The sequence below is a fragment of the Equus przewalskii genome, chromosome 3, assembly GCF_037783145.1.
Source record: "Equus przewalskii isolate Varuska chromosome 3, EquPr2, whole genome shotgun sequence".
Lineage (NCBI taxonomy): Eukaryota > Metazoa > Chordata > Mammalia > Perissodactyla > Equidae > Equus > Equus przewalskii.
Genome location: NC_091833.1, coordinates 63,492,331 through 63,504,609, shown reverse-complemented (window position 1 = coordinate 63,504,609; position 12,279 = coordinate 63,492,331).

Here is a 12,279-nt window from a genome sequence, read left to right as displayed (position 1 = left end):
AGAGAATGCTGAATGTTCGTGGCATAGGTCATCTCTGTGCAGACACAGTGCCAATGTACTAGCAATAACTGAACAGGATGGCTAGTAGGAGATTGTGGTCTGAGAGAAGGCCTGAATGAGGCTTTGCAGGGATGAACACTTTCTGAAAAAACAAGGTCCAGGTCGTGTCTTCAGAGGACAAGAGACCTCTCAGCAGTGTTTGACACCATGGAACCCCTCCTTCAGCTCAAAGAATTTGGGTTTATGTTAAAGGGCAGTGGCAATTTGTTAAGGGTTTTGAGAAAGGAAGCAATTCATCAGATTTGCCCAAATTGGAGTCCTTGAACTAGAGGCAGGGGGACCAATGGAAACCATTACAGTAATCCACATGAGAGATGACAGTTGGACTGGCCCAGAGTGGGTGCACCGGACGGATAATAGAGCTTCTGGACACCTCAGTCTCCTTGATTTTCTTATATATTTCTGCCTGAATCTTCTTAGAATTTTTCATGCCTTTTTAAATTTTTTCCTTCAGCAATTAAGTATTATTGTTTAAGTCCTCCCTCTCTTTCTGTTCCTTCTCAGGTGCCTTTGTGAGCTCCTCTTCCTATCTTTTCAGTATTAATATTCTTCAGGATTCTCCCTGAGGCCTGATTCCTACTCTTCATGTTCTTACACAGCAATCATACCCATTCCCCCAGCTTCAAATAGTGTCTGTATGCTAACAACTACCAAATCAGCATTTTCAGCCCAGATCTTTCTCCTGAACTTCTGACTTATACATGCAACTGATTTCAGAACATTTGGCCTTAAATGACACATTATATCAAAACTGAACTCATCCATCTATCCCACCAAACACTCTGTCATGTTCCTCATGTCAAATGATGTCATCAGCTGCATAGTTGCTCAAGCCAGAGGTCTGAATGTCATCCTTAATTCCCACCTCTTCCTCATTTCACTCATTTAATGAATCACTGGTTCCGTTCTATTGTACCTCCTTAGTAGATCTAAATAGTTAACTTTTATAAATATCTTCATGGCCACTACATTAAGCTAGATGCCCTTCATCTATTACCTAAATTACTGAACTAGCCTCCCAATGGTGCTTATGCTTCTAGGTTTGCCTGTTGAAAATGTATACTCCCTATCCTGCCTTCAGGATCATTTTTTTAAATGTGAAACTGACTTCTGTACAAATCGGTGAACCAAGACTTCTCCTTTTCAAGACTCCATTAAAATGATTGTAAAATAATAATAAAAAAAATATGAGCGATGGCACAGGTCGACCAGAGACTCTTACAAAATTCTAATGATGAAAGCTAAATGCAAGTTTAAATGATAAAAGCAGATGGGAGGAAGCTGCAGCCTAGAACACATGAGAAGGAAGATACAACTAAGGCCATAGATGAATGGCCAGGAGAATCTCAGTAAGGCTCAGACTCAGACATTGTTGGTAGGACCAAGGATGGGAATGGGAAGTAGGGCTGGCTGAGAATGGATATTAACAGGATGTGTGTGTGTGTGTGTATATATATATGGAATCCCTTCTCCCACCTCTGCTTGTCAGTCGATCTAATGCCAAGCTGCTATCCTTAGGTAAAAAAATCAGTTTTCTCTAAGATAATTGAACAAATTGCCTTGGGAAAAATTGAAAACCCCTGTTAAAGCAAAACAAAACAAAGCAAAACAAAATGTCTCCTCATCTGACATTAGTGAATAATTATCTTTATATACACTCAGGCAAGGCCTGAGAGTCAATAAGACTCACCCAAAAACACCAAGCTCCCTGTCAAATATTTTTCTCTCATTCTAAAATGTGAAGTTATGTATAGACAATAAAAATCGCAAGACATTTAAAGAAATCCTTTAAGCACTACTGAGAAAGACTGAGATTAATAGAAAAGATCAACCCTATGAAAATGAGATAACTTTAAAGAAATCATTCTAATTAGCTCTGTACTTGAAAAAACGTTACCTGTACAAAATTTTAACAGGATCATTTGAAAGAGAACAATCAAGGAATGAAAGAGACAGACTTGGAAACTTAAAAAGCCATTCCAAATTTTTTAAATATTAAAGAATAGTTGGAAGATAACTTTTATGAAATACTCCAAAATATAGAATAAAAAAGAAAAAAAATTGTAAGAAAAAGCAGAGGATATCAATTTATAAGATAAAGAAATTTTCTCAGAAATGAAGGTAGATACAGATCTTCATATACAAATATGAATGCCCAGAACAACAAATAATTTAAAATATATCTATAGGCATAGCATTGTGGAATTTCAGACTACCGAGAAAAAAATTTCAGAATGCAAGAATATCTTCAAATTGTTCAGAAAAGAGGCCACAGAGAGAGAAATCAAAGCTAAGATGATGACAGTCTATTCAACAGCAAAACTGGATGCTAGAAGATAGTACAATGTCTTAAAAATTCTGGAATAAAATTATTTTAAACCTAAAATTCTACATCCAACTAAATTATCAATCAAATCTGGGGCAGAGTAAAATATTTAGAAATCATCAAATTCCAAACAGCTTATCTTCTACTGACGTATTTTTAGGAAATTACTCCAGAATATACCTCACTATGAGGGATTTAACTGAGACAGAGTCAAGGTCACAAAAACAACTGACTCAGCCTTGTTGAAAGTAAATCTCAGAATAATAGATGTGCATCAGGTCTAGAGAGCAACCAATCACAACTACAGCAGGAAGACAGAGGGCACTGGGAAAGTACGTAGAAAAAGTGCTCCACGGAATGGATTCAATGACCAGAAACTTGGAAAACTTGAGTATAAGATAAATGCATTTTTTTTAAAAAAAAGGGCAATTAGGAAATTCTGGAAAAACAGAAGTTGTACAGGAAAATTGTAGTCCAAATTACAATAGAAGTTAGCAAACTTCAAGGAAAAGAAAGCACTTGATTCCAAGAAGTAAGAATCTGGAAGATATTGGGGATATGGTAAAGAAGGTATATGTTTATGTTCCCAAAGAGAAAACAAAAGCAATCAGAACTCCAGGAAAAGTAAAAATAAATACTCTTTAAGTAGTAAATATTCCAATATGTAGTAGACTTAAATTTTGAGCTATTGATGGAGTATAAGGAAATAGAGTTTACTTGAACTTGATGAGTCTCCTTTGAGTAGCTCAGGTGTAATTATAATGGATTTGTAAGTACAGTCTACTGCTTTGTTCTGCTAGAATATTAAAGTAGCCATAATGTTAACATAGGATATTAAATAGCCATAATAATGGAAACACTATTTATTGGTTTCAACATTCAGAACCAACCCATAGACATAGCACAGAACATTAAAAACTGACCAGAAGCAAATGTGAATGAGCTTACTCTTGACAGTGTAAAAGGCAGCCGACAGAATGTTGGGAAGTAGACGTGAGAGAAAAGATGGAGAGAAGTGTGGAGACACTGTATCAGTCAGCAATGTGTTTGGAAGAATTGGTAAGTTTCATTTTGGCTTAAATAGTCTGGATTGGGCAGCTTCTGGCTTTTGTTCAGTGTGTAGATGCTGTCAGGGCTGACATCTCTGTGATTCTTCTGGTTGTTTCGTTCATGTTCACAAGATAGCTGTTACACTCCCAATCATCATATCAAAACAAGAACAAGCAGGTAAACAGGCAAAAGACTTTCTCTTAGCCAGGCTTTGCCTTTGCATTTGGGAAAGAAAGCTCTGCCTGGCAGACTTCCTTTTATGTCTCATTGAGTAGATCTGAATTACTCACCCACATTTAGGTCAATCACTGTCCAAGGGAATTTGATTAGCATCTTCTGGGGTTAGGCTGGAATTGGGATCTAGCATCCTGAGCTCAAGGTATTTCAGTCTACTACCTGAACAAATGTGAGCTGTGATGGTGTGGGAAGAATGGACAAAGAAAGGTGAAATAGCACAATAACATGTTCTGCTTGGAAAACAAGCATTCTCAAGTATCTGGAATACTGTCATCTTCTTTTACCCTAATTAACTTGACCTTGTATGTCAGGCTGACCTGGTTAAAATTGAGCTTAGTCAGGATATTTCAAATGTTGAGATTCAGTGATAGAATTGTCAAGGGGGTGGATCAGGTGAGCATTAGCAGTTGTGGAGCTTCACTTATTGATTAGGTTTCTCAACTGGCAGACACAATTGCTGACTCTGGAAGAACTACAAGTAACTATGAATTAGTGGATTAGTGCCTATATATAAGCTGTTTTTAAAGGATCAGCTTTTTGAAGGATGAGACTGTGATTAGATGCTATGATTAGAAAAGTGCTGAGCATATTTTTGATGCCAAGATACATAGCCTCATACTAAATACGTAATTTAATACAAAAACGTATCTTTTTATATAATGCTTCCAGAATACCATGCAAGCTGACATCTTCATTATGAATACAAGTTAGATTTAACATTTCAATATCTTAATTATTTATTATCTAAGATGGGAGACTTGAGTCTTCCATTAAGAAGATGCAAAATTATGCTGTTGGGTTATTTATGAATCTTCATGAAGGACAACAGTGGTAGGCTACATTTTCTTTGAGTACAATGCAGAAGAAATAAAATATTTCAAAGACTTGGAGCAGCTGAGTGTGTGGGTGACTTACAGGGAAGGAAATAGAGTATGGTGGTTAAGCATCAGGCTGTGGAGTCAACTTTGAATCTCAGCCTTGCAAAACCTTCTAAGTCTCAGTTTTCCATCTGTACATAGAGGCAATAACAGTACAGCGTCTATCTGTTAAGGTGGTTGTAATGAGGAATGAGAAAATGCAAATAAGATATTTAGTACAGCACCCGTTAAAAATCATACCCCCTTAATTCATATTTAAGCAATTTAAAATATGTAGCAATTTGAATAAAGCCTGAGATAAATTTTATATTTGCGTGATTGCTAAAAAGCACCTTCCAAGGAAATTAATTCTTTTCTTAAGATTTCCATGGAGAACTTCTAAACTACTTGAGAATTAACTGCTCCCAAACATTTAAAAGCACTTTCAGAGTGACTATCCCCAAAGAAACAATTAATAGACTAAATAAAACTCCCCTATTTATTTGTTAAATTGTACTCCCTGAAAACCTGTACTGAAAAATTATTTATTTAGCAATCACCTGTATGGTCTTACTATGTGGTAGGCAATGTTCCAGATGTTTTACAAATATTAATTTATCCTCATAACAAGCCAGTGAGAGAGGTACTATTATTTCCCCCATTTTATAGAGAAGTAAGTTGCCCATGATAACTGCCGTGCTGTGGTGCACTTTCCAGGGCTCCTTCAGGACCCAGGCTCTCATCCCAGGTGTTGGTTGCTGGCAGTCACAGGTGAGTCCCTCCCCAGAAATTCCCTTTGGCCACAGGGAGCTGCTCTACCCAGGGTTACTTCTGCCCCTCGGGGGCAACCGGCATCCAGTAACACCTCCATTCAGAACGACTCTGAAAGGCCATTCCAGCTCCAGAGCTCTCCACCGGGATGAGCTGAAGCCTCTGGTGCTACCATGTCACAGTCCAACTTTTCCTTCCACTCAACCCTGTTCCCCTCACTCCCTCACAAGTGTTAATCCCTAGAGTATCCTCCAATAAGCCTCTTGTGTGGAAATCTCTGCCTCAGAGCACGTTTCCCAGGAGCCCAACCTAAGATAACCACACAGCTAATAAGCGGTAGAGCTGATCGGAGCAGTCTGGCTCCAGGACCTCTCCCTTTAACTCCTAAGCTATGCTATATATTATAACAATTCAGTTTAATAATATGCTTCATAAAGTAAAGTTTTCACTTAAAAATAAATTATAAAACAAAATTTTCAGTAATCCAGCCCTCCTCCCCATTTGCCCAGACAGGCAAGGTGGTGGTTGTTTCTTTTCTGGATAAATGTTCTGAGATCTTTTGGCTCTGGGATGCCAGGGTCCCACTACACTGACAAGCCGATGAACTCAACAAGTGACTATCTCACTGAGATGAAAATATATACCTTTTGTGGTAGTTTATAAGCCAATAAATGAGCAACTAGCTCTACAGTAGAGACTTCCTCAAATCCACTTAGGCACACAAACCTTTTGAGTTTCTGTAACCCCATGAAAGTAACTTCAGTTTTTCAGTTCAAAACAAGCACAGGCATTATGCTGATGGTTCTCCTAATCTCTTAAAGCAGGTTTATCATCTTGTGTAGTTCCCTAGGAATATATCCTGATCCCAAGCCAAGGCAGAAACCTGCTGAGCTAAACCTCCATACGTCTCTTCCCAACCTCAGTGATGTCAGGAGAACACGAGAAAGCAAGCCTTCCTCCCTCAATGCTACCTTTTAGTACTTATTCTTGCAGCACAATAGAGTGACTCATGGTCCCAACAAACAATGGAAGCATTGTTTAGTGGAGATGAGAATATATTAGAAACTTACATCTCATATAAAGGCTGCAGGGCTCAAGGTCATCTTTTTTTTAAAAAAACTTTTTATTAAGACTATGATAGTTTACAACCTTGTGAAATTTCAGTTGTACATGATTGTTAGTCATGTTGTAGGTGAACCACTTCACCCTTTGTGCCCTACCCCCACCACCCCCCACTTTCCCCTGGTAACCACCAATCAGTTCTCTTTGTCTATATGTTTAACTTCCACCTATGAGTGGAATCATACAGAGTTCGTCTTTCTCCATCTGGTCAAGCCCATCTTTTAAAATGTCAATATGTTCAGCAAATCTTCAAAAGGGAAAGCAAGCCACATCAGTCTGCTTGGGCAAAATTACGGCAAGGCAACAGGGACTTCAAAAACTCGTAGGCTTATAACACCAAAGGTTTATTTCTGACTTCTGCAACAAGTCCATTACAGGTTGGCTGAAGCTTTGCTCCATATCATCTTTACTGCAAGATTCAGGTTAATGGAGTACTTCCATCTGGATATAGCTGAATTCACAGCACAGGAAAACTAGAGCGCAAGAGAACCATTGATGACTATTAAAGCTCTACTCATAATTCATTGTCCCAAGCAAGTCACATGACTAGGCCTAGGTCAACAGGAAGGGATGCATAATCCTCCACCAGAGAAAGACAGCAAATGAAGAATAGTACAAAACACAACCTTATTGCGCAGTCTCCAATTTTATTCATAAATATTTGCTTCCTTCCCTTTTGCACACAAAATATACTCATTTCTTGCTTAGAGGAGAAAAATCCAAAAGTCCAGGAATAGCATCAAGATGAAAGTAAACAATTTTGTGATTGTCTTTACTACGTCAGGTCTGAGTGTGGTTTCCCTTCATCAAGAGATCCTACACAGCAAAATTCAACAATAGAAGAGACGCGGGATAATTGCAACAAATATTCTCTCTCAGAAATAATGAGAGGCACAAAGCAATTCTGGAATCACATTGGGTACATGTTTCAAGAACCCCTGTACTCTGAGGATGAGGTATGCTTGTTGATTAGACTCCTCTTCTGTTCCTGGAGAGTAAGTTCTCAGTCTATTATCCTCTGCGGCTCTTGACCCTACCCTCTGGAAAATTTTTCTTTCTCCAATATCCTTCTTGGCCACAATTGAAGAGGACATTAGAGAGCATGTCCTCCCTGGGGCTAAGCAGCTTTCTCAGCCTACTTTCTCTACATGGAATACTGGGGACTCTAGGGTCATTTTTAGTGAAGAACAGTCAAATCATATTTAGTCCTAACTAGCAAAATACTCTCAGAATTAGGCTTTTAACCTTTATTGGATTCCAGCCAGCTTCATGTGCCTATAGCCTCATTTGCAATTCTTTTCAAGACATGCCTCTTTCTCTAAACTTAATTATAGGGCAGACATTCACTAATCAGGTTTCTTGGAGATGGGAGGAGAGTCATGCCCTTAGTCCCTTATTCATGTACTATTTCATCCAACCCAAAGTATTTCACTGCTCCATCTTAATTAATTGAAAAGTTTTAACAGAGGATATTATGGTCATATATGTGATTTGGTCCTCGGAATGCGGTGAATTTTATTTGTCCTTTTGTAGCTCAAATGCCCTCTCAGTTTTGCTTTTCATGTTTGGGGAAGAGAAACAAATGCATCTTTCAATTCTATTCCTATCATCTCTGATTACACATTGACTTTCTTTTTCAACAAATTCTCTGTCTTGTAATATATAGGAAGTAAAGTATGCCACTAACTTTGTTACCAACCTCTATTCCCAAATCCAAAGCTCACTAAACGCATTAAGTCTCTTCCAAGTTATTACAAGCAACCATTTGCCAAATGTTTTGCCAATGCATAGCATAGATGGTCATCTTTCCAGACTCCATTAACAAAGTTCCCTCACACCCACTGGCTGGCCCCTGAGCCAACATCACATAGCTTAGGTTTTGTTAAGGTAGCACTGCATTTCTAGGTACGAATTTCTATATAAACCAACTTAGTCTAAATTATGCAGTGCTGACAAATAACCCCAAAATCTCAGTGCATCTGTGTGTTTATCTATATATACTGCATATATATCTGTGAGTGTGTCATACGTAGTCTTTATGTGTGATACCTTACACAATTAAAAAATGAGAAAAAAGTGGTTCTGCAAGTTCTGTGGGCATGCATTGGTGGTGTTGACTTGTGGGCTTCACTGTAGAGTAGGCTGACTGGACCATTTATGTTGAGACCCCCCAACTATCACTACCTGTGTGTGTTTTCTCTGGGTCTTCCCACTGTCCAAGGAGAAATTCTCTAATCTGGCTGACAGTGCTTTCAGAGACAAATAAGGATAGAGGATTAGGAGATCTCAAAATTCCATATGGAACCTTTTGTTCAATTCTCTTGTTTTCCATGACACCCCCACACTAAACTGAGCCTACTGTTCCCAAGTCCAGAGTCCTTCTGGTTGAACTTCTCTGGATAGTAAACCACCAGTCTCGTGCTTGTGTGGGGAGGGATAATTGCCTGGGTGTACATGGTATGGGAGGGGGTCTAGGGATCCAACTGCTTATTCCATGCCTTTTTATCCTTTCTCCTCTTTTTAGCCCATCTGCACTCTCATTTTCAGAGGCAGCTTGTGCCTCCATTCCAAATCTCTTTGGGGTTCTGTAGTACCAATTGGTTTGCTTCTGTATTTCCTCCACTGCTTGTTTACCTTTTACTTTTCTTAGTTTCTAGAGACACTTTCCAGTTGGCCAATTGCTTTCCAGCTTCTGTTATTTTTTTTTTTTCTAAAAGATTTTTTTTTCTCCCCAAAGCTCCCTGGTACATAGTTGTATATTCTTAGTTGTGGGTCCCTCTAGTTGTGGCATGTGGGACGCTGCCTCAGCGTAGCTTGATGAACCGTGCCATGTCCGCGCCCAGGATTCGAACCGATGAAACAGTGGGCCGCCTGCAGCGGAGTACAAGAACCTAACCACTCGGCCACGGGGCCAGCCCCCAGCTTCTGCTATTTTTTGGCCATCATTTATTCTATTTTCTTCATCCTTGTGTTTTTATCTCAGTTTCTAAACACATTGCACAAAGTCCACACCCAGTGTCCATATCTTGGTTCCTAAATACTGTTCTCCAGTAAAAGAAGACAGGGCTCACTGGAAAAATGGCTGATTTGAGGATAAAAGCTATTCCTGAAAAATGGCTGTTCGTGGATAATACAATAAGATCCTGGAGCATTTTGTTATGCCAAAAACAAAGAGGTACTAAAAGAATGTAAATATGGGGGTCTGTCAAAAGGACACAGGAGCCGACCTGAAAGAGCGCCAATGGCAAAGCTAGAACAATTTGAGCAACAATGTAAGTAATATAGTGTTGAATAATAACCCAAAGTGTAAAATAAATATACATGAGTCCAAATTGAAAAAATAAGTGATTAAATAGATAAATAAATAGGAGAAGAGGAAAAATCTTCCTTACAAAGTAATTCAAATAATATGTGTAGATACTCCCCTAGCCGGAAGTTGGTAATTAATTCCTCTCTCCTTGAGTGCAGGCTGGACTTACTGACTCTTACAAAGAAGAGAGTAAGGAAAGGGAAAAATAAGAACTTTGCTATACTTGGAAGACACTACCTTAACCAAGTGATGGCGCTATGTCAGATTAGTACCATGTACCCTTGATTTGATGCAATGAGAAGAACATTTTACCTCTATGATATTTTCCCCAAAACACATAATTCCAATTTAATCAAGAGAAAACATCAAACAAATCCAAATTGGAATATGTTTTACAAAATACCTGTCCAATTCTCTTTAAAATTGTCAGCGTCATGAAAAATAAGGAAAAACTGATAAACTGTTACAGATGGGAGCAGGCTAAGGAGACATGACAGCGAAATGCAATGTTGGATCCTAAATTGGATCCTAGAACAGAAAAAGTGGAAAAATTGGGGAAATATGAATAAAGCCTATTGTTCACTTAGTATTGCACCAATGTTAATTTTTCAGTTTTGGTAAATGTACAATGGCCAATAAGATGTTAATATTAGGGGAAACTGTATTATAATTGTAACCTAAATTACTCAAAAATAAAAAGTTTATTTAAAAATCAGTCCCTGTGGAGGAGTCCCAAGAGGGAACTATGTTCTGCCAGGCTTGATGGAAGTTCCTAATCCTGGTAAAGTACTACTTTTGTTTCAAGACTCAATGGATGCTGTGGGATGGCTCCACTAACTTCCCCAGACGCCGTGTTTCCATAGAACCTTGCCCTCACCTTCTTTTAATAGCACTTATCATGGTATCTCCCCAGTGGACTGAGCAATCTCAAGGGTAAAGACCAGGATCCACCCATTATTTTGTGTTCACTATCTGGTAAAATGTCTCTGGAAGGCGTTCCTGAATTTAATAAATACATGCATGTTTGAGCCAAGTTAGTTATGGAATAAACACAGCCATTTTAATGTAAGAAATCAAGTGAAAGAAAGCCATCAATTACGACTTCCTTAAAAATCAAGTTTCCACTGGAATATTCCTTTCTGTTTACTGTTTGCTCCAAAACACCCTATATTTCTTTGGAAGTAAAATATAGCCCAAGACTGTTGCTTCAAATCACAGGGAACTATAGCAACCAGACCCAAACTGTGATGAAAAGCAAAGTTTAATTAGCCTTGTTCCAGTGACATTTTTCCTAATAGTAAACTATGCACCCTGGGAACACTCCTGCTCCTAATGATTACGGGAATTACGCCTTTAAAAGTAAACCCTAACCAGATGATGTTTAATGGGCCAAAGATGCAGGAAATATCTGACAATGGTAGCTGTTGGTGTGGTGTTTTTCTTTTATCTTTGCCGGTTTCTTTTCCATGAAATGATCAGAAAATTACTATGACTTTATTCCCATAGGCTGAAAATTAGCCTGCTGAGCTTGAGCCCAAATCAGATTCTGATGACTAAGAGTTAATCTATTTTAGCGGAAGCGTGTCTAACGGAAATCAGTGTAGCTCTGTTCCGTCACAGCAGAGCGGTCGCTGCCGTCACCTGTGATTGATATGCAGCAGGCAAATGTGGAAATCGTTCAGGGCTGAATCCCTTTGTTCTCTGGACAATATTGATCAAACTTTGTTTTTCCAGAATACATCTGTTCACATGCACAGCTTTCACAAGGTTAACAAAATCCTCATTTTGAAGGTTAAAAGAAGTGTTTTAAGAGAGCATTTAAATCCTTTTGGCATACCTACCCGTGGGACTGATTTTTCCAGTCCTGCCTTTGTGATTGTGGCTTACTCTATTCGGAGAGGTGGCAGAAAGTTGTTATTATTTTTAAATTCAAACTTTAAAATCTTTCAAATTAGTTTATATTTTACCATATCACAGGAAAAATTGCAAATGATAAAGAGCTGTAACTCGAAGAAGCTATACATAAGGAACATATTTATTCACAATGTATTCAGCATTTACTTAATGAGTTCCTACTAGTGCCAGGTATCACGGTATGTGCTTAATTAAAATTGGTGAATAAAATAGCTGCTGTCCTTGCCCTCATAGGGCTTTCAGTCTGGAGGGAAAGAGATAAAAAGGATATCCATGTTAGATTCCCAGTTGTTTTCATTACTGTGTTTATCTACTGATTAATGGCCCCTCCCTTGCTTCAGTCAGACTCAATTTTAAATAATGTGATAGTCAAATTTGTCCAAGTAGAAATTTATCTTCTGTGGTATGATTTTAGGGTTCTGCTGCTTTAAAATATCTCCTCAATCCACGTGTAACACTGGCTAACTTTTCAGGAATGGTAATCCTCTTTAAAACACAAATACTCTTGAGAGTATTATCGACTACTTCTTTCAATAGTATCTCCCCCTTCTCACCTGCATGCGCTTCTCCTCAGCCAAGAGAACCTCACAAGTCCACAGTCAGTGCCCTGGAGTTGTTCTCCCTCCAAATCC